Raw genomic sequence first — 23,108 nt, 5'->3', positions numbered from 1 at the left:
TAACCTGACTAAACATACAGAACAACTGACTATAGGAACTAAGCACCTACCTACTTGTGCCTACATCTCATACCATGTCAAAGTATAGTTCCTTGGTGGAAGATTACCCTCAGTACCTACTTTTTATCCCAGCCCTGTGAAGAAAACTAATACTTCTAAGCTCTGAGTCACTACTGGCCATACACAGGAAGAAACACTGAGACTGAGAGCTTTGCCATTGTATATTGGACCAATAATCACTATCACGAATGACTATGAACACATTATATGATTGCACATCATTGCATGCATTGTCACTTTGACAATTTTACTACAATCCTTTTTTCAAGAAATACAGTGATGATTAACATCAAAATCAACATAAAGTGGATTTAGTGATCCAAGCTTCCTCCTCCAGTAGCAATGGAATGATCGCATGTTGCATTTGCCAGACACTGAGTACCTGATGACAATCTGCATAGCATCTAAGCATAGTAAAACTGCCCAAGTCCATTCATTCTAGATTTTTAACTTGATAGTTAGCACTAATTTATCTTGCTGTTGTAAGTCATCATTCAATATTCATGCCAATACATCAATATGCGCTCATCAGTCAACATTTTCTGGCATGATCCTGCTCAGCGTGCTCTTCAGTCTTCAGTATTGCTCCAAGGTCTGCAATATTATACCTTGTTTTTGGCCGATAAGCTCTTTTAATTTTACTTTTTCTTGCTGATATATGAGCCCGATCAACTTGCGTTTATCAACCAAAATTTCATAACTTGTTCAACTTGATATCAATATCAGTAGGCGGAACTATGGTCAAGCGTACCCATTTTCGGGAACGCATTTTCGTTCCCATATTTGGGAACGATAAACCCAAATATGGGAACGCCATGTAGGCATTATTTAAAACAAGAAAAAGAACCGTTAAATGACGTCCGAAAAATATAAAACGATCGTGAACCACCTGAAATTTGTCTCAATATTGTTGGGAAAGAGTTTGATATTGTAAGGCCCATCGTGGTTTCAAATCGTTCCCCTATTTCTAAAGCAGTCCATCATCCGGGCCGCGAGCCCAAATTTGGGAACGCTCTCGTACACTGGCGCTGCAAGCGTTCCTTATTATGGGAACGGCGTACCCAAAATTGGGAACGATTTCACTGACGCCTTTCAGGGGCTCTTTTCATTAACAAGCATCACGTCCAACGCCGCAAATTATTGTTAACGCAACAATCATCAGATGACCTTTCCGGCAAGACCGTCGCATGTTTCGCCCGGTCTTCTGCGCTTTTATTCCCGTCGATCTCGCAGCGGGCACGCCCCCCTCTGCAGGATTACGTAATTCACAACGCTCAGCGATGTTCAACAAGGTCTTCCATACCTATATCCACCGTCCGCGCCGAGGGTGGAGACATGTCAAGCACCTGTCTGTTTATCACCGGTAGTTGACGAGCACAAGGAAGTATCCAAAAATGGGAACGCTGAATATGTTACACCCTCAAAACACCTAGTCCCAATGAAAATCTAGTTTTTTCCTTTCTTGATGAGTGTAAGTGGCAAAAGGCCTGGTAGGATGGGCACGAGGAATGATCGAAATCAGCATAAAAATTATAAACAAGCCACACAGAGCGACCTATATAAGAGAAATTCCCCCAAAACGATCACGCTTAGAAACACGGAAGACAAAAACCACGCTCATGACGCTCCTTATAAAACAACTCTAAACAGCTAGCATCCAAATAAAATATGTCTATCTGGGATGATATAATACAGCTGAATAATTTTAAACCACTGAAACTGAGTTTACAACAGTAGTTCGGTAAAATCACTGACGTTCCATGCGGTCGTGCGCCCCGACACCAAATGTCACCAATATTACCCCCGGACTGTCCGCGTGTTCGCTTGCATATGTCAGCATCTGGTGTCGCTAGTATGAAACTTCATAACCAGGCGAAAATTATTATACTTGACCTCAAAATGTAAAAAACGCTTCATTTTCCTTAAAATTGCAAGTTAAATGTAGTATAACCCATGTTTTCACCATTCCGTCATTTCAAAAAATCATTAAAAATATCATTCGACGGTCAATTTCCTTGTGCAACGGTCAGATTAAAGATAATTTTATAGAGACTTAGTAGATACTTAAATTAGCGTGCACTTTTTTGAGACGTGATGCACTAATGAGTTTTAGTGGGCGAACGGCCGAAAAATTACCTTCCGTTCCCATAAATGGGAACGCCCGTTCCCATATTTGGGAACTCCGTTCCCAAAAATGGGAACGTTCCTATATTTGGGTACTCATGACCATAGTTCCGCCTACTGATAGTGATATTCCTCAGGAGTTGCAGGACCTCTGTCAGCCTCCTGGATACTTCAGATTGTTTTCAGTTAACATGCTTCTTAAATATGATATAAGTCAATCTTAAGGGATTCAAAACATCCAACAAAACGACGTACAAGAGTAAGAAAACCACCAGATGAACTAAAAAATGGCCTTGGAACAGAGCCAAGTGGCGCTCCATTTGTTTGTTTACAATGATTGTAGTGCTGATGTATTCTTAGGACTCTGAACGTCGGCTTATAAAAAATGAAACGTTTTTACAAAAGTTGTAAGGCAAGTAAAATTTTCTAAAAGAACTAAAATATTGAAAAGCCAAACACTATGAAATACATGAATCGGAACGAAAAAGTAACCCAAAAATCCAGCCTAATCACCGGCTCCTAAAACTGCAACAAAATCAGCACTTTTCCCCGCAACTCGTTGTCCAGACGTAAATATGCTGCGTAAGTCGCGAGGAGAGTGATGCTGCTGGGAAAACGTACCTATATGTGCTTTTCTATGCAAGAATTCGTCGCTTCCATTCGCCAGGTGCTAGAAAAGCACCCTCTGGGATGACAATTCTTCGCCCCTGTTGACGATCGCCCAGCAGTTTCGGATAAAAACATGTTCGTGCAATCTTGGTTTTATTGGTAGGTGTAACACGGCGGTTTCTCGTGCCCAGGGCGGGGGCGCGCCAGTGTTGTTGTCAGCCCTTGCCAGAAGAGATGCTCTGCCGGTCCAGGTGTATTGTTTCGCGAGCACAACACAGCGAGATGGTCAGCTACGGTGTCGGTCGAGACCGATGCAGAAACACGTCCGGCGTGGTCTGAGTCTGGGGGTCTTCTCTACACAAGCACGCGGAGCAGATGGTATGTGTCCAGCGGCTGTGGAGCTCGGAGGTCTCCTCGAGCGAGAGAGAACACGTCCGACGCCGATGATGGCTCTGGGTCTTCTCCCCTCACCCTCTGCAGGGTCGTCAGAGCTCTCCTCGCTCGGCCTAGTTCCTAGTTTGGGCGGTGGCCCCCTAACCCTGCGTGGCGGCTCGCTATTGGCTTAAGATTCTTTAAACACAAATCGAACGCTCGTGATTGGTCGTCTACGTCACAGTCTCTCGATCGTACTGGAGACATCTAGAAGTGAGGTATGACGTAGTGTCACGCGCCGATCTCGTGGTCCTAAGTGCATCCGGCTACGCAACGTTGCAAAGACATCAGACGGCACTTAGCAGGCAGCGGCTGACTTCTAGGCATAGAGTCTCTAGAGCGCGTTTGACAGAAGACAGACTAAAAGCTGACGTTTGTAGATAACACACCGGCGGCGCGGCGCAGAGTGCTGGAGACGATGAGTCACGATCATGAATAAACTATGACGCGTCGTCGGCCGGCCGCGGGGTCAGCTGCAGTGAGCTGAGCGCGAGCGGAGAGCGGTAAAGGTAATAAGCGTTAAAAATGCGAAATTGAATTATAGCCACCACGCAGGTATAACTAGACTACGAACTAATTGCGAATAACTAATGCACACTTTACATAGGTAGCCGTAATTGGTAAAAGTACTTTTCGCATATGAGGGATTTACCCCCGGTCCTAAAAAGTGGGGGTTCGCCAATCGTAATCGTGAACCCCCTCCCCATCGGTTACGCCCCTGGTCTGCCCGTGTCCAGAATGGGGCCTTAACCCGGCACCGCCTGGGCTATTTCCGTACCAACGACAGCCTGGGGGGGGTCGAATCCGACCGTAATAGAAAGTATAGAGCCCCGCGCGGCGGCGTTCGAAATGTCTCTACGAGACCTTTCGAAAGCATTCTTAAGATTTTAAGATTTTAAGATTTGAGGTCAACTTTCGGTCAAACATGATCGAAAAAATCGATAGCTCCTGCTCGAAACTCACCAAAATTGACCTCAACGACTTAGTGAAGGTACCATGTGCGTATACTGGTCATACTAAGCACGGGTCAAGGTCAGGTCAGGTCACGAAAAGTCACGGTAGCTCATTTTCTGCTACGTGGGCATGCGACACATGTTTTATGGGTTATTTTTCACGCCGAATCTGATGGTCATGGTCGACATGGTGAGACATGTGTTGTGTTTCGGTCGGTCCAAATGAAAGAGTTGTATTTAATGAGTTAAACGAGATTTATTCCGAGAACTCTTTCCTGAGTCGTTACGTTAATCACCAAGTAAAAAAAAACGTAATGGCGTGCGTCGTCTCCGCCTATCCGCGCCAGTCTTGTCGACCGGCGGGCCCAATCAGCTGACGGCGGCACAGGCGCACTCAGCTACGGACCGGGGCGGGCGGCGGCGGCACGGGCGCACTCAGGACTCGGGCACGAGCCGGGGCGGCGGCACGGGTGCGCTCGTGCGCCAGAAACACATGACAACACACCATCGCGTTTCAGCGTTAGCTCGGGCTCCTCAAGCATACGCCTCACAGCGTCTTCGTCACGCGCACCACAGACAATGCGATCACGAATCTGTGAGTCACTGCAATGCTCGCAGAGGTCACAAAATGAAGCCAGCTCCTTTATTTCGTACAGGAACTCGTCGAAGCGTTCGCCTGGCTCCTGCACGCGCCCGTAGAACTCTCTGCGGTCCACCAGCACATTTCTTTGCTTCCGCAGGTGACCCTCCATGGCGTTCATGACGGTGTCCGGGGTCGCGTCCTCAGTCAGGTCGAGCCCGAAACGGATTACTCGGTGCCAGTCTTCGTCTAGCAAGCATAGCAGCGCGGCGCGCTGGCCTTTCACGTGTAGTTCACCGGCTCCGGTCAGCAGAAAATAGCCCTTCACCTTCTCCGTCCATACGGTGAACTCACGCAGTGAGGCTGAAGAGGTCAGGTACGGGGCCGGGGTCGCCGAAGCCGGCAGGCGGACGGCTGGGCGGGCGGTGGTGGAACGGCCGTCAGCGCCTCGCTCAGCCCCCGCCGCGTCGGTAGTCGTGTCCGTTCCCATCCCCGTGGAGAGCTCCCTGGACATCAGGCTCTCCATCATGCTCGTCAGGCGCTCCTCACGCTGGGCTGATAGCTCGGCCTGCCTCCGCAGCAGGGCCGATAGTGCCTGCACCTCACTCTCATTCTCACTCATGTCTATATACTTTAAAACTCAATCACTTAATAATCACAATACCGATCGCGCCATGTTGTGTTTCGGTCGGTCCAAATGAAAGAGTTTTATTTAATGAGTTAAACGAGATTTATTCCGAGAACTCTTTCCTGAGTCGTTACGTTAATCACCAAGTAAAAAAAACGTAATGGCGTGCGTCGTCTCCGCCTATCCGCGCCAGTCTTGTCGACCGGCGGGCCCAATCAGCTGACGGCGGCACAGGCGCACTCAGCTACGGACCGGGGCGGGCGGCGGCGGCACGGGCGCACTCAGGACTCGGGCACGAGCCGGGGCGGCGGCACGGGTGCGCTCGTGCGCCAGAAACACACGACAACACACCAACATGTGCACGGATCCGAGAAATTGGATCTGGGATCTGATCCCACGGATCCTGATCTCGGATCAGTCAGGATCATAGATCCAGCTCTTTGGTTTATCGAGAGATCCGTAGGGATTATAGATCCGATTCTATTATTTTTGCTTGAGATCCAGTGAAATCATAAATCCTCATTTATTCTTTGTCAACACGGATATCCCAAAAATCACTCATTGTAACTCACAAACGGTCTTATTTTTTGATTTTATGTGATAGCATGTCATAATCCATAATTTTATGGCACTTAGAAAACATAGAAACACTTAGAAACCTGGTTTCGAATGTTGTGCATGGTGGGATCCAGGGCTGCGGAGTCGATGGATTTTCGGCGACTCTAACTCCGACTCCGACTCCGGCTTTCAAAAACCAGTTCCGACTCCGACTCCGACTCTGGTCACAACTGTCGACTCCGACCGACTCCGACTCCGACTCCGACTCCGACTCCGCAGCCCTGGTGGGATCCACTCAGATAATAGATCCACGTTCTTGGTTTATCGTCAGATCCTGTGAGCTCATTGATCCAGGATATTTTTTCACGCCGGATCCGGTGGGATCATAGATTCGAACCTGCAGTTTGCTTAGAGATCCAATGAGATCATAGATCCATCACTCGGATCCATGCACATTGCACGTCTGGTCTGGTCATGGTTATACGTGACCCAAGGTCACTGTCCTGGTCATATGTGTGTATTGAATGGTTTATAAGTACACATGTCAGGGCAGTGGCGCAGCCAGGATTTGGTTTCGGGGGGGTCATCGCCTCCAAAGCGGGCCCCCTAGTGTGCGGGCCCCCACCCATTTTTCAGAATCTTTCCATATTACATAGGCGTATTCTGCTGAGCGGGCCCCCTTTACCTACACGATAACCCTGAGCGAGTTTGAATCGGAAAATTTTGATAGAACAATAGCTCGGTAATCACCCGGCGTTCAATTTCTACGCGAATTGACCATGACAGAAATATGTTACTATGAGGTACGAATTCGTATATTTCGAGGCCGAAATGTGCCCCTTCCGCAATATGCACAGCATATATGCTAACGGAGCTGTTGCCTACTTCTATCGGCCAATATTTAAGTAGTCCCATGTGCCCGTCTTAAGTCATCTATTGGCTGCTGGCCTGTAGTACATTGTGTCGACAGAAATATGTTACTATTACGTATGAATTCGTATCTTTCGAGGCCGAAATGTGCCCTTTCCGCAATATGCATAGCATATATGCAAACGGAGCTGTTGCCTGCTTCCATCGGACAAGATTTAAGTACATAGTTCCATGTGCCTGTCCTAAGTCATCTATTGGCTGCTGTAGAAGATTGTGCCTTTATCCTTCTTCATTACGTAAATTCGATCACAAGAAGTTTTAACCCTCGCCGGCACAGGGGGAGGGGATGATGCAACCCCCTAAGGGTTTTCGTGAAAAACTCGCGTAAAAAGCGGCCGATCGCGACAACACTTTCAGTACCCTAGCGTTGATCAGTTTTACACCTACCCTAGAAATTGCATGACCCTGACTCAAATGACCTTTCACCTGTGACCTACTTTCTGAGACCATGTTTGGCCAGAATCGCGATTCGGCGTATGCCGACTCGCATTAGCCGCGCGTTTGCAGTCTTTTCGTGGTTTCAAGCGTTCAAACATGTGAGTTGATGCTGCTCCCATGCATTAGAGTGGGTGTCAAGGTCACCTGAAGGTCAGGTCAGGTCATTGAACTATGATGACCTCGGTACTTTTTCGAATTATACATGTTTCTAAGCTAGTTTTTGGAGCTGAATTCGAATTTAGCGACCATTTGAACATTCACGAAGTAGTTTTGGTGCCTTCGTAACATGTTACGAAGCTGCTAGAGGCGGCTGACACGTAGGTACTACAAATACCCGGCAGGACCCCCACTGGTTGACCTGACCTGACCTGACCCAACCTGACCTAAATGCATAAAGACATCATCTGTTATCAAAACTAACATGATAACTATTCGTGATCAGCACCCCGAAAACCCCTATAGCAGTCACACTTTACGACGTTCTAACAGGTCCCGATTTTCCCGATTTTTGGGTCATTGACCTGACCTGGAAGGTCAACCAATGACCAAGTACCTTGGAAAGAGCATTCAATTTTGTCCAAAATCCAACCATCGCTTTTGCATGACGAGCAGCAGTATTCTTAAAAATATAAATGTTTCAAACCTCTACGTAGTAACTCATCGATGGCTTTCATTTTTTAATAACCTACGTCAACCTTTGTTATAAACTACACATGACATGTTCTATAGTAGAACACATGCTCATCAGACACCAGCACCTCGATGCGATGGATATTTTTTCCCAAACCAAAATGCTTAGCCTGATCGACCGAAATGGATACATAACCCACGGACACAAGACCAACCAAACGCCCACCGATCGAAAATACCCCTTATTCGCGTTGCGGCGCAAGCGGGTCACCCTAGCGGGCCCCATTCAACCGGGGACCCGGGCCCTATCCACACGGGGGCGCGGGCCCTATCAACATGGGGGCCCGGGCCACGTTCACCTTGGGCTCCAGACCCCGTCCACCCGGGGCTCCGGGCCCCGTCCACCAGGGGACCTGGGTAGCAGACATGGGCATGGATCCCAGACGACCAAAGACGAAAATCGAGACGACCACTAGATTAGTGGTCTTTAAGCGTGGAATTATTGTGGAAAACATGGCTAACAGATGCCTCCCAACAAACCAACTATTTTGCATTCCCTCAGAGCTTAGAGTTTTGAGAAAATCCCTCAAGATCCATCTCGGATCCATGATCGCGAGCCATGGATCCGAGATGGATCTTGAGGGATTTTCTCTGAACTGTTAACTCTGAAGGAATGCAAAATAGTTGGTTCATTTAGAGGCTTCTATTAGCCATGTTTTCCACAATAATTCCACAAATAATAAAGACCACTAATCTAGTGGTCGTCTCGATTTTCGTGATTGGTTGTCTGGGATCCGTGCCCATGTCTGCTGGGTAGTGGGTCCCATCAATCCGGGGGCCCGGGCCCGTTCTCCGGGAGGCCCGGACCCGTTCTCCCGGGGGCGCGGGGCCCATCCAACCGGGGGTCCAGGCCCCGTCCACCCGGGGCCCGGGGCCCGTTCTCCCGGACCCATCCACGGGGCCCGGGCCCCATCCACCCAGGGGGTCCGGGCCCGTTCTCCCGGGGGCCCGGGCCCCATCCAACGGGGGTCCGGGCCCCGTTCTCCCGGGGGTCCGGACCCATCCAAGGGGGCGGGCCCCATCCACACAGGGGGCTCGGGCCTGTTCTCCCAGGGGCCCGGACCAGTTCTCCCGGGGGCCCGGGCCCGTTCTCCGGGAGGCCCGGGCCCGTTCTCCCGGGGGCCGGGGCCCCATCCAACCGGGGGTCCGGGCCCCGTCCACCCGGGGCCCGGGGCCCGTTCTCTCGGGGGCCCGGACCCATCCACGGGGGCCCGGGCCCCATCCACCCAGGGGGTCCGGGCCCGTTCTCCCAGGGGCCCGAGCCAGTTCTCTCGTCCGGTTAGATTAGGACCTCTCTCTCCTCTCTCTCTCTCTCTCTCTCTCTCTCTCTCTCTCTCTCTCTCTCTCTCTCTCTCTCCTCTCTCTCTCTCTCTCTCTCTCTCTCTCTCTCTCTCTCTCTCTCTCTCTCTCTCTCTCTCTCTCTCTCTCTCTCTCTCTCTCTCTCTCTCTCTCTCTCTCTCTCTCTCTCTCTCTCTCTCTCTCTCTCTCTCTCTCTCTCTCTCTCTCCTCTCTCTCTCTCTCTCTCTCTCTCTCTCTCTCTCTCTCTCCTCTCTCTCTCTCTCTCTCTCTCTCTCTCTCTCTCTCTCTCTCTCTCTCTCTCTCTCTCTCTCTCTCTCTCTCTCTCTCTCTCTCTCTCTCTCTCTCTCTCTCTCTCTCTCTCTCTCTCTCTCTCTCTCTCTCTCTCTCTCTCTCTCTCTCTCTCTCTCTCTCTCTCTCTCTCTCTCTCTCCTCTCTCTCTCTCTCTCTCTCTCTCTCTCTCTCTCTCTCTCTCTCTCTCTCTCTCTCTCTCTCTCTCTCTCCTCTCTCTCTCTCTCTCTCTCTCTCTCTCTCTCTCTCTCTCTCTCTCTCTCTCTCTCTCTCTCTCTCTCTCTCTCTCTCTCTCTCTCTCTCTCTCTCTCTCTCTCTCTCTCTCTCTCTCTCTCTCTCTCTCTCTCTCTCTCTCTCTCTCTCTCTCTCTCTCTCTCTCTCTCTCTCTCTCTCTCTCTCTCTCTCTCTCTCTCTCTCTCTCTCTCTCTCTCTCTCTCTCTCTCTCTCTCTCTCTCTCTCTCTCTCTCTCTCTCTCTCTCTCTCTCTCTCTCTCTCTCTCTCTCGAGCGGGCCCCTGACAGAAATTTCGGGGGGGTCAGCTGACCCTCTGACCCCCCCCCCTGGCTGCGCCACTGTGTCAGGGCCAAGAAAAAAAAGTCAATTTTACTTTTCTATTTTTGACATTAAAAGGCACTTTTCTAGACGACCTTTGTCCCAGGAATCTAATGCTGCCATTTATTTTCACATGCGATGTTCAGAAGTGCCTAAAAACACGAAAATGCTTATGACGTCACCATGCCCTATACATGTTGGAGCTATTTTTTACAATTTGGGGGTAAAAATCAAGATAGAAAGTGGAAATTTGGAACATGGAATGTTCAAATACGTCGTCCACTCCAGAAGTTTTTAGACTGCCCTCGTAAAAGCCCTATTAACAGTGCTAGATTCTTGTCGCTTTCATATGTCCTTACCATAGTTGTCATAAACGTACTTGCGTAATTTTGTTTTTCTACGTTGCAAGAGACGGCTAGGACATCACCCTGAACACGGCAAGTCGTACGCGGCTTTTCACAGCGGCCAGTGTACAGTATAGTCAGGCTGTTAAGGTGAGGACAACTTTGAGGGTCGCTAGGCAATATAATTTTGTGATTAGCTTGCTAAAATACCCCAGAAACATTTGAAATTGACTCTTCAGTGACTTGAGACGAAAGCTGGATGTATTTTTACCGATCCAGACACCAAGAGACAAAGTGTTCAATGGAAGCACACTGACTCCCCCAGACCCAAGAAATCCAGACAGAGCAGGTCCACTGGGAAGCTCATAATAATCCCGTATTTTGACAAAAAGGCATTATATTTATTAGCTGGGTCCCGTGAACGGCCAGATGATTAACAAGGAATGTTTCCTGAAAGTTCTGAGGGAGTTAAGAAAGGGAATTCGCCGCAAGAGACCGAAACTCTTCAAATTTGGCCAGGGGCACCCGCACCAGGACAACGCACCCACCCACATGTCCATCATAGTGACGAGCTAACTAACACAGATGGACATCAAAACTGTCCCTCGTCCTCCCCACAGTCCAGATCTGGCCATCCGTGGCTTCTGGATGTTCCCCAGACTGAGCGAGAAGTTCAGGGGACGCCGGTTGAAGGATGTGGAGATGAATGAGGCTGCGACAAAGGCCCTGGGCACCTTCACTTTGAAGGACTAGCAGCGGGCCTTCAGGAAGTGACCGGAGCGCTACAACAAGTGTACTCGTATTGAACTCGGGAGGTCTCATTTCGAGAGTCACTGAAGTTGCATGCTTTTCTGAAACAACTAATTGTCTCTACTGAAAAAGTCTCAAAACTTCTGGAGTGCACCTCGTAGGTCTCTATAATAGGTATATTTCGTTTTTTTTTTTAATTTTGAAAATTTTGGAATCTAGTAACAGTTATCCAAAAACTGTTTTGAATTTTTAAGGGTGAAAACGCATTTTATGAGAAATGCGAGATAGCCATTTTAAAGAACTCATTGAGCTACGTTTATTCATGTCCTTTATTTTGAACTTTGCTTTAAAACTTGATCTTTGGCGATTTTCAAAAATTTATTATTTTTGACGAAAAAATCCATATAGTTCAATCAATAAAATAGACATACCTATCATATTTTTTTGCAAAATTTGCATAAAATGACAAATGATGTCAAATTAATAAGCGAGAAGGTGTACGAAGTTTCAAGTTGATAGCGTAAGAGGTTAGTCAGTTATTCCAGAAAAACAGAGGGGGTCCGATCCGCCCCCCCCCCCCCCGGCGGTCGCGGGCTAACGTGTCCGTGTCAGCACCATTAGACCCAACATTACGAGCGCAAAATGATCACCGCCGTCAACGTGCTCTAAAGCCCTAATAAACAAACAAGACCCGTCAAATAATGTGACGGGCCCGGCGGACGTTCACAGTCTACTTACCCCGCTGCGGCGACAGGTGGGGGGGGGGGACACGATCGGAACCAAATCGGAACCGACTGCCGGTCGGAGTACGAGTCCGCCGGCTCCGACCCCAGAATACAACCGTCAACATGCCGACCAGCCTCGGGCGAAGAGACGCGCGGCCCGCAGCCACCGCCGTCAACACAGGATCGCCGCCGGACATGCCCCCTCCCCCCCCCCCCGGGGGAGGGGAGGAGGGACAGCAGGAGAGGTAGATACGAGATGAAATGACATGATAATTGATATGCGCTTCTTTGAACAATGAGCATGGCTTTTACTCATCATATTTGTTGAACATCAACCATTAGAGCATCTGATCAATAGCAAAACATTGCATCAAATATTAGACTGTTGTAACGTTAAATGACAATTTGGACCATGGTCCGTGATAGAAGTAGGGCTAGAACCAGACAATTGCTCAAATATTTATAAGTGAAGGATGTACATGTTTGACGAAAATAAATCTAGTCGATGATTGTACTTGAGCACGGAAAAGTCGGTCGGCTGTCGTCATTCGATAGTTTCTGCCGACCGCTTTTCGGTAAGACAACATCGACCCATCGACCACCTATTGGGAGGGGTGGGGGGGGGGCAGGGGGTTCTGTTTTTCATAGCCGCACCAATCGCCGTCCAATGAATTTTGAAGGTTCATGTCACGACACTGAATGCATTAACTCTGCAGAAAAAACATCATTTTTGGTAATTGTCTTCGTGTAAAGCAAGTTGAAACCGCCACAAAAAAAATAAATTCGGACACCTATGCAAGCGCAAGACGAAAATCTGCTATCACGGTAGGCGCTTCGCAACATCATGATACCAAAACTACACATGAATGCACCAGTGGAATCATCATTAGCGGAAAATCTCACTCATAGGCATGACTATAAACTTACCTATAAATTGCAGGCACGCTGATGAAGGTTAGCTTGTTGCTCGTATTTGATTCTATCACGACTCTTCAGTCAGTCGTGGAATATCAAAACAGAAAAATTCAATCGTTGATAAGCCGCCGGGTCAATGAACGTAAACAATGCACGTGACGTCTCCGCTCCGTTGCCCATTTCGAGGTCAGGCGGCGGCAGTGGGCCGACCGGGGGCGGCCGCTGATTGGTCAGAATAAGCGGCCACCTGATTGGCGGAGCGGTGACCGGGCGGCCCCCTGATAGGTCGCCGCCGACCCGGCCGCTTCAGAATACGCGCCGTCAAACAGTGAAATGTGTGCTAAATCGATTGCAAAAATATCTGATTATCTCACAGGGAGGGGGGTATCTGGTACATTCACCCCTTCGGCAGCCTCCTAAATCGTTCAAAATTTGTCGCTTTCCGTTAATTGACAACAAAACAGCAATTTTTACAAGAAAAGGCCTTGCTTTCACGATCTCAGCGACGCATGAGGTACCCAAATCGGAGGAGTCTGGATAATTTGGGACGATTTTTTTGGGAGAGAACGCCCTGCAATGTGCAGTACTCCCTTTCAGCATCAGCCAGTGTACGATTAAGACACAATAAGGCAGAACAATTGGCTGCTAACCTATGCTAATAATCAGCAGTTGCCAAAACACGGACACCCGATGAACAACCAAACTCGGTCGGCCGGTCTCTCAGCCGGCCATACCTATACGCCACAGCTGGTGGATACGCGTCGGGCGGCCGGCGGAGGGGGGGGGGGCGGCGGCCGGGGGGGGGGCGGGGCAGCGGGAGGGAAGAGCGTATTTGGCCGCGCCAGTTTATGTCGAAAAGCAAATTAGATAAGAAGACCGAACGAAAACTCCCAAAGGGTAGCTTCGAATTCAGAATCCAGTTTTTCACTCGGTCAGTCAGTCCTCGCTCTTCGGCAGACATGTGCATGGATTCGAGTGATGGATCTATGATCTCAGACCTCAGTGGATCTCGAAGCAAACTGCAGATTAGGATCTATCAGGCGACCGGATCCGGTATGAAAAGTCTGCCCTAGATCTATGATCTCATAGGATCTGATGATAGGAATCAAGAATATGCAGCTATGATCTGAGTGGATCCCACCATGCACAAAATTTGAATCCAAGTTTTCAAGTGTTTCTACGTCAATTAGTGCCAAAAAAACTATGGATTGGGACAAACATATCGGAATTTTGATATCGGTGATATAAGATCAGAGGCCATTTATTCAAATAGGTACACAGTTAAAAAACAGAGCTTTCGGTAATAAATACCTACCTTGATCAAGGTATTTATTACCGAAAGCTCTGCTTTTTTTAATGTTAACCCTCGCCCGTATTGGTGTTTTTCCAGCCGCGAACGTATAAGGGGGGGGGGGGTCCGTTGGACCCCCCCTTGCCGTTTCGCCCCTGATCGAGCTAGAGCTTCGCGGAAAAAACGAGCGTGTTGCCCGTGACGAGAGGAAGCCGATGATACCCAATTTTAAGGTCCTAGGTCATCGGTTGACCTTCCAGGTCAGGTCAATGACCCAAAAGTCGGGGAAATCGGGACCTGTTAGAAAGTCGTAAAGCGTGGCTGCTAATGGGTTTTTCGGGGTGCCGATCACGAATATCATGTTAGTTTTTATCACAGATGATGTCTTCATGCATTTAGGCCAGGTCGGGTCAGGTCAGGTCAGGTCAACCAGCCGGGTATTCCTAGTAGGTGGCAGCCGCCTCTGACAGCTTCGTAACATGTTACGAAGGTGCCAAAACTACTTCGTAAATGTTCATATGGTTGCTAAATTCGAATTCAGCTCCAAAAACTGGCCTAGAAACATGTAAAACTCGAAAAAGTGAACCGAGGTCATCAAAGGTCAATGACCTGACCTGACCTTCCGGTGACCTTGACACCCACCCTAATGCATGGGAGCAACATCATATCCCATGTTTGAACGCTTGAAACCACGAAAAGACTGCAAACGCGCGGCTAATGCGAGCCGACATACGCCGAATCGCGATTCCGGCCAAACATGGTCTCGAAAAGTAGGTCACAGGTCAAAGGTCATTAGGGTCAGGGTCATGAAAATTTCAGGGTAGGTGTAAAATTGATTAACGCGAGGGTACTGAAAGTTTCGTCGCGATCGGCCGCTTTTTACGCGAGTTATTCGCGAAAAACCGAGGGGGGGGGGGTCCGTTCGACCCCCCCCCCCCCTATACGGGCGAGGGTTAAAAAATATTTGAATATATTGTCGTTTTATATAGGTATAGATCAGAGGCCAGTTTTACCAACAGAAAAATAGTCGCCTGCCGGCATTGTTTGCCTAAAGACCGCCTCACATACGGAGCGTAAACAGGGGTGGAATATTAGAAATTTTGGGGGTGCTCGAGCAACCCCTGAAATTCAAAGGTCACCATAGAATAGTACTCCAGTAGTTGCTTAACCATCGCCCGTATGGGGGGATTCGAACGGCCCCCCCCCATGGTTTTTCGCGAATAACTCGCGTAAAAAGCGGCCGATCGCGACGAAACTTTCAGTACCCTCGCGTTCATCAATTTCACACCTACCCTGAAAATTTCATGACCCTGACCCAAATGACCTTTGACCTGTGACCTACTTTTCGAGACCATGTTCGAGGGTTAAATTACGTCTGAGACATAACTGCTTTGCGTAAGTCGCGAGGAGAGTGATACTGTTGGGAAAGCGTCACTGTTATGTGCTTTTCTATGCAAGAATTCGACGCTTCCATTCGACATGTGCTGAGAAAGCACCCCCTGGGATTATGACAATTCTCCGCCCATGAGCGTAAACACGATGGGCAGTGGGCACGTAAGCGGATAGGGCCTTTACTGTTTCACTCTGTATGTGAAGCAATGCAAAAGCCAGGCATCGGACCTAACAAAGAAAATGCATGCAGTCTTGATCAACCTACTTCAAACGGTTACTCCGGCACCCAGCTGCCGGGTGCGCCACAACGAACTCGAAGCGGCCAGAGTAGCCGCTCCTCTCCCTAGATGGCTCTAGTAGTACAGCGCCTGAAATCCCGCTGTGCCGCAAGACACGAGCCCGGGTCTGGCAGCGGCGAACTGTCGCCTTCAATGAGCTTTTGAGCGATGTAGTTAGATATGCAATGCGCCATATTCTGCGATCGATGCAGGCAGGCTAACTCTAATCAGGTGGTACGAACAGTCGGCTATACCTACGGTACATACTAGGGCCTGTGTTGAGTTCATCACTTTGATCCTGCAGTGCTGCCTGTTCGGCACAATAGGAAATGCGAGCATCCACACCGTGGCAGTGGACAAGACACGGACCGTCGTACCAGCTGTGGGCCTGTGGCCACGCAGCAGGTCCTCGGGAATGCGTGCCACCGATCGGCGCCCTCGAGCGGCGACCCGTCAGCCCGAGGCTGACACCCTCTGACCAGTGCGATATTGACAGATGACAGAAGTTACTGACAGAGGGCAGCCGAGCGGAGAGCGGCGCCGGCCCGCCGGCATATGGTGCAACCGGCACGGCTGAGGCCGATCTGTTAGAAACGGGATTTCGCAATTGATCCCGGATGGCGAATGACTTGTATGTACATAGGTATATACTCGTACAGTACGGCGAGACAAGCCTAAAATTAAATAATACACGTATGTGTATTTTCAACTGCCTATGTTTTATTCACCGTAAAAAAATAAACTATTGCTCTTTCAAGGTTACTAATGGTGCATTTATCGATGCTTGAATATTATTCTTTCTGTCTCAGTGACTGCAGAGCGGTGTTTCACTGGACGCTGCTATCACGCTGCCAGCGGATTTCGCGACCTGACGTCACAAACTGTGGCCGTGTTGGAGATACGAGTTTGTTGATGTCTCCATGGAAACTCAATTTGACACGTGTGCTGGCAGCGCGCTAGCAGCGGCCGTGAAACAGGGCCCCGAGTCCGAGCACCCACTCTGGAGGCCGGCGTGGCCGCCGATGCTCCAAGGCCCGCCAGTGTTGCCGCTGCTCCCGTTCTCCTCGGGCGGCGCTGGCAGCGTGCCGCCCTGGGCGGGTGCGGGCCGGTACCGGCCCTGTTAAGCCCGGCTCCGGAGCGGTGCACGGTATCCAGCACACGGACAGCGCGGCGGCGAACCTCCCACGGTGAACCAGCGCCGTCACCGCGGCTCTCCAGTCCTCCATGGCCATCCTTCGTCCGTCCGGATCCTCTCTATATTCCACCGCCACCGACAGACTCATTCCCTGGATCGGTGGCTCACTCCGTGCCCGGCGGCGGTGGTCCGCCGGCCCAGCCGGCTGCTCGGGCTGGACGTCTGCCGCACGGAGCCGGCCCCGGCTCACAGTCGGGCTCCGTCTGAAGCGCCCCCCGTCAGCCGGCTGGGACCGGGCCGCCGCCGGCGACTCGAACCGGGACGGCGGCGTGGGCGAGCGGCCGCGGCCGGCGGCGGCGGGCCCGGCGCTGCCGGCGCGGTACTCCACCCGCCGGGCTGCCGGCGCGCCGGTGCCGCCCTCTAGGGCGCTCTCGTAGTCGGTTCCCGTATCTCATTGCAGACAAACTTGGACGGCACTGGCGGCGAGGGGGCGACGGCCGTCCGGCCGCGGCTCGGTTGACACGCCAGGGCACCGCCGGAGTCGGCCGCTTCTGGCCAGACGTCTGGTGACTGACTGACAGACGTGTCCTGCCGGCCTGCTGAGGTGAACCGCTGAGCTCCGGCTGGCTCAGCGGCCCGCGGCGCCGGACAGTGAGCCAGCGGGCACGGCCGAGTCTAGCGCCGCCGCCCCCAGAGCCGCGGCACCATCCTTCTGCAGCAGACACACACAGACAGACACACAGTCACAACCTCTGAGAAATGCAGACATATCATCATCGGGCTCTAATGCAGATGACAACGATAACTTCTTAACGGGTGGGAGCTCGCACTGAAAACGAGTCATTAACAGCGACTTCATTTGCGCAACTTCAGTTGGCAGAGCTCGATGGGAAACTTGGGCTGCTCCACAGGTGTCAGTACTGAGCAGCAGTCAGTGGAGGCCGCACACACCGGACAGTCCGGGCAGCAGACTCAGACAGGACAGCAGACTCGGACTGGGTATCAGACACGGACCCAAAATCAGACAGGGGCCAGACAGCAGATACAGACAATACTTCAACGGTCTGAATGTTAATGTTTATCAAGTCAGTTGATTGATATTCATGCTAAATCAGTTGGGAACTCCCCATGGAAATTATCAATTTCCGTTTTAATTATTTTGGTATATTGGGAGCCCCTCTCGATTTCGTTCAAAATCGCCACACAGGTGTCCCACCACCAGACGAAAACGTTTCATATCCCGCTACGTTTTATAACTCACAGTCTCCGCCCGGTCTCGGCGGGACGCGGGGGCGTAGCCAAGGGGGGGGGGCATAGGGGCCATGCCCCCCCCCCCCTGGAGCCCAAAAGGGCCCCCATCGCGGTGTCATAAGTACGGTAAGGGGCACAATAAAAGTAGCGTAAGAGCCCCTCGGGACACTTCACTGGGTTCGTGGGGGCCTTTCGGGCCTGAGACCTTGCCGCTAGGGCCCTCTGGGCTCTCTTCATTGGTTATAAAAGGTCCCTTCAGGCCTGAGGCTTTGCCCCTGGGCCCCTCGGGGCCCTCTCCATTGGGTTCGCAGGAGCCCTTCGTAATTTTAAGGTAGTTAAGCAAATAACTACGTCATGAAATTAAGAAAATGTTGGGCCCCTTCGCTCACATCGGCCCCTTTCGGTCTGATTGGCCCCCCTGAAGAAAATCCTGGCTCAACGCCCCTGCCCTTAGACGGCTTACATGACCCTCAGACGGCTTACGAGGCTCTCATGGGCTGTAGGGGCCTTTGGCGGTCTGATTTCTGAAGGACCCTCATCCGACCTACCGACCTCATCCGACCTCAAGACCGCCTTCAGAACCGGCTGAGCGACTCTGTGAAGCTATTCGTGGGCCTATCTAGCAGGGACCCATGGACTGCTTGCCCCTCAGTTCTAACATTTTTTCATTTTTTAAATATTTTTTAAAATTTATTTGGGCCCCCTCCAAAAAATAGTTGATGAAATCCGATGACTTTTTGGATGTGTGTGTCTGTGTGTATACTGATGTTTGCACCGATTGTTTATGTGTCCATATTACATGAAATTATGAAATGAGAAGCATTTATCAAAAATACAGTCAAAGAAACTTCACGAAAAGTAAATTCAGCTTGCCTAAAACACAATGTTTTTAGATGACCTAGGTTGACCTTGACCCTGACCTTGACATCGGTACATCGTCGAACAACATGTTCCATGATAGGTGGGAGGTAAGACTGGCAAAAAAGGCCGAAATCAAGGTGTCAAGAGCTCACAAGACCCAGAGCCAACGCAATATATTAGGTAGTAGTCCCATGCATTAGGGTAGGTGTCAAGGTCACCGGAAGGTCAGGTCAGGTCATTGACCTTTGATACCTCGGTTCACTTTTTCGAGTTTTACATGTTTCTAGGCTAGTTTTTGGAGCTGAATTCGAATCAAGCAATCATTTGAACATTTACGATGTATTTTGGTGCCTTCGTAACATGTTCCGAAGCTGTCAGAGGCGGTTGCCAACTACTACGAATACCCGGCAAAACCATTGCTGGTTGACCCGACCCGACGTGGCCCAAATGTATGAAGACATCATCTATGATCATAACTAACATGATAATCGTGATCAGTACCCCGAAAAAAAAAACATAGCAGCCACCCTTTACGACGTTCTAACAGGTCCCGATTTTCCCGATTTTTGGGTCACTGACCTGACCTGGAAGGTCAACCGATGACCTAGGACCTAGGCTGAGATCTTAGGGGGGGGCGGATGTCGCCCCCCCCCCCCTAAGATCTCAGCTCCCACTGGAGCTAGAAAGACGAAATTTGGAGGGTAGGTGGGGGCCATGGGGAACTCTGTTGTGTGTGAATTTCATGACCCTAGGTCAATATCTTCAAGGTCAAATGAGGTCAAATGTGGTCAAATCTGCCATATTAGCGACTTTTTGCGTTTACACGCCGATAACTCAAAAAGTTACCAGCCGATTTTTAAAAATATTTCTTTATACGAAAGAGCAAACATTTGTGAGTATGTATGGTGAATTTCTAGATAATCCAACAATAAACATGGCAGTTAGAACTAGAAGCCTGCTAAGGGTAAGATGTCGCCGGCTGAAGCGGCATCGGCCGACGCGGGAAACGCGGCAATCACAATTTTGTGTTTACACACTCATAACTCAAGTTGTTACCGGCCGATTTTCAAAATTCTTTGACCATATGATGGCCTGTACATTTCTCAGTCTTCTCAACGAATTTGACGCGAATCTAATATAATCAGTGGTAAGGAGCTCGATGTAAAGACGGAACCGTCCCGCCCCGGCACAGTCTACAATTCAGGCGGCGCGTAACGGCTAGCGCCGGACGCCGCGCCGCCGCGGCGGCAGGATGTTTGACTTTACACCGCTATTACTAGAAAAGTTGTGAACGGATTTTCTTACTTCTTGCACGAGAAGATCCGCAATTCAATTCTGGACAGGTAGCCGAAATTTCACATTGATATTATGCTTGCGGCGCGAGTTATTGGCGAAAAACAGGAGGGGTGGGCGAAATCCGCCCCCCCCCCCTTCCACTGCGCGTGTTAAAGGGAACAACTCGGGTTGACGGATCTTCAGAAAGGAAAAATCAAACGCCCGGCCATGACCTCACTGTTGGGGTCCTCAAATTGAATGGAATAGTTCGCCGAGCCGCCGCTGCCCATGACGCGATACTTTCAAGAGAGACTATACACCAGGCGGCAGCTGATACTCCTGCGAGCAGCCGGCAGACCGCAGTGACACCTGACGGCCGCAGTCGGAACTAGAGCTGCGCAAATGCTCCCACCATCACACAGTAGGCGCTCCATGTGCTCTAGGCTCTGGCGCTTCAGGAACTAAAGACGCATTAAAATATATAAACAAACGATGTTTTACAATGTAGCCAAATATCCTGGCATATGAAAAATGATACTATTTTTGACATGATGCAAAGCACTTCGAAGGCATACATATCCGAACGCGATCCAAGCTCGATAGGCTGAAATAGCTACCTTCGGTCGTGACCCGAGTCCATAGAAGTTTACGCAGCCAGCATTTACGCTGGGCAGCAAATGGGCCCCAGTGTCAGCTACGTCCATCTACATTGTACCTATGGCGCTCATAAACGGCTACCGATTTTTACATATGTGGATAAATAACCTACGAGTTTCGCCACCTATGCCTCGCACTGAAATGTATAAACGCGGTCATATTTATATTTCTCTGTAAAGGGGCGATCTGTTTTTAATTTTGACGAAATGTTATGAGAAATGCCGAAATTGGCATGGGGATGTTTTGGTGAACGTCGAAGGGATATTAACGAAAGACGAAGCATTTATCCAAATAGTCAAAGGTTCTGCCGGAACTCAATCAGTTATGGCGAATAGCGAAGGTTATACCAACTGACGAACTGTGGATTGGGATCAGCATTCCGTTTTGCCCATATGCTGAAGGTTTTGCCGGAATGCCTCTCACTGGCGCCACCTATGTGCTGATCGGACGAATGGGTTTAGGCTAATTGGCCAACGAACAACGCAGAAAGGTGTAGAATGGAATGAATAATGCGTCTGTCACCGGCTCAGCGCCCATCTCTACACACAACCAGATGGTTCTGCAGCCACTAACGATTGGGAGGGGGGGGGCTGAGCTGATATCACGCTCACCCGTCGCTTCGATGAGCTGGCTCTCCGCCGCGCTCCGCTGCTGCTGCTGCTGCCGCTGGACCTGCTGGACCTGCTGGCTAGAGGTCGTCGATGGAAGCCGCGGAGGCGTTGGCGAGGGGATCTGAAAACGTTAGATCGTGCACGTGATTCTGAGCTTGCCAATCGATGAATAAGTGCGAGAACCGTAGATTAATAACGTCAAAATGTTCATCAAGTAGCAAAGCAGTATTGATCTGTCTCCATTCAGAACTACTAGGAGCACTGGTTACGTACCGCGGCTACCACCCAGTCCCGTACCCTGGCGGCGGCGGTGGTCCGCCGGCCCAGCCGGCTGCTCGGGCTGGTCGTCTGCCGCACACAGCCCGCCCCGGCCGGCGCCGGCTCACAGTCGGGCTCCGTCTGGAGCGTCCCCCGGTCAGCCGGCTGGGACCGGGCCGCCGCCGGCGACTCGAACCGGGACGGCGGCGTGGGAGAGCGGCCGCGGCCGGCGGCGGCGGGCCCGGCGCTGCCGGCGCGGTACTCCTACCGCCGGTAGCCGGGCGCGCCGATGCCGCCCTCTAGGGCGCTCTCGTAGTCGGTTCCCGTATCTCATTGCAGACAAACTTGGACGGCACTGGCGGCGAGGGGGCGACGGCCGTCCGCAGCAGCCTGCTGAGGTGAACCGCTGAGCTCCGGCTGGCTCAGCGGCCCGCGGCGCCGGAGAGTGAGCCAGCGGAGCCACGGCCGAGTCTAGCGCCGCCGACACCATCCAGAGCCGCGACACCATCCCTCTGCAGCAGACACACACAGACAGACACACAGTCACAGCCTCTGAGAAATGCAGACATAGCCTCACAGGCCGCCCGTTCGGGCTCTAATGCAGATGACAACGATAACCCGCGCGGGGCTGGGGTCTCCATCCGAACGCGCGGGGCTGGGGGGGGGGGTAAATTTTACCCCCCCCCCCCCCCTGCTATCTCCCGAACTAATGGTCTGATTTGGAAAATTCGAAGGCCAATCGAAAGATCTCATCACGAACAACTAAAAACATGTACTTAATTTGAAGTTTGAGGTCAAAGTCAAGGTCAGGTCAAGGGTACAAATTGCAAGTTTCTACAGTATCGGCCTTGCACCGTAGTTGCCGAAGAATGGAGTCATGGACTGAGACTGATTGCCCAAAACGTTTTTTTAGGCTACCAAGACAATATTCGTTGCATACAATATCATTCAGAGGTCAAGGTCAAGGTCAGGTCAGGTCAGGTCACCAAAAACAAAATATAGAAAGGGCATGTGCGACACATGTTTTATGGGTCATTTCACTCATAGAATTCAATAGGCACACTCAATAAGTGATATGGACCACCTCTGGATGAATTTCAGGTCGAGGTCAGGTCAAGGTCAGGTCAAGTGAGGTCAAATTTTGAAGTTGGTTGTTAAGGCCTAAAAAGGTGTCTATCTGATGCAGTTTTTCACGGCAAATCGAATGGTGCTATTTTTGCTTCCG

The 23,108-nt window shown here is 50.5% G+C and overlaps 1 long non-coding RNA gene across 1 annotated transcript; it reads right to left on the bottom strand.

Moving 5' to 3' along the window:
- Positions 1-16,535: 16,535 nt before the first annotated feature.
- Positions 16,536-21,676, bottom strand: LOC122376118. Its single transcript, XR_006255533.1, has 2 exons — positions 21,626-21,676; positions 16,536-17,682 (listed from the first exon to the last, which is right to left on the bottom strand). It is a non-coding gene; the product is annotated as an uncharacterized LOC122376118 (long non-coding RNA).
- Between the last annotated feature and the right edge of the window lie 1,432 nt (positions 21,677-23,108).

The sequence above is a fragment of the Amphibalanus amphitrite genome, unplaced genomic scaffold (assembly GCF_019059575.1).
Source record: "Amphibalanus amphitrite isolate SeventyFive unplaced genomic scaffold, NRLGWU_Aamphi_draft 002024F_arrow, whole genome shotgun sequence".
NCBI classification, from domain to species: Eukaryota; Metazoa; Arthropoda; class Thecostraca; order Balanomorpha; family Balanidae; genus Amphibalanus; species Amphibalanus amphitrite.
The sequence above is the reverse complement of the archived record's forward strand: the minus strand, read 5'-3'. Positions and strand labels throughout refer to the sequence as shown.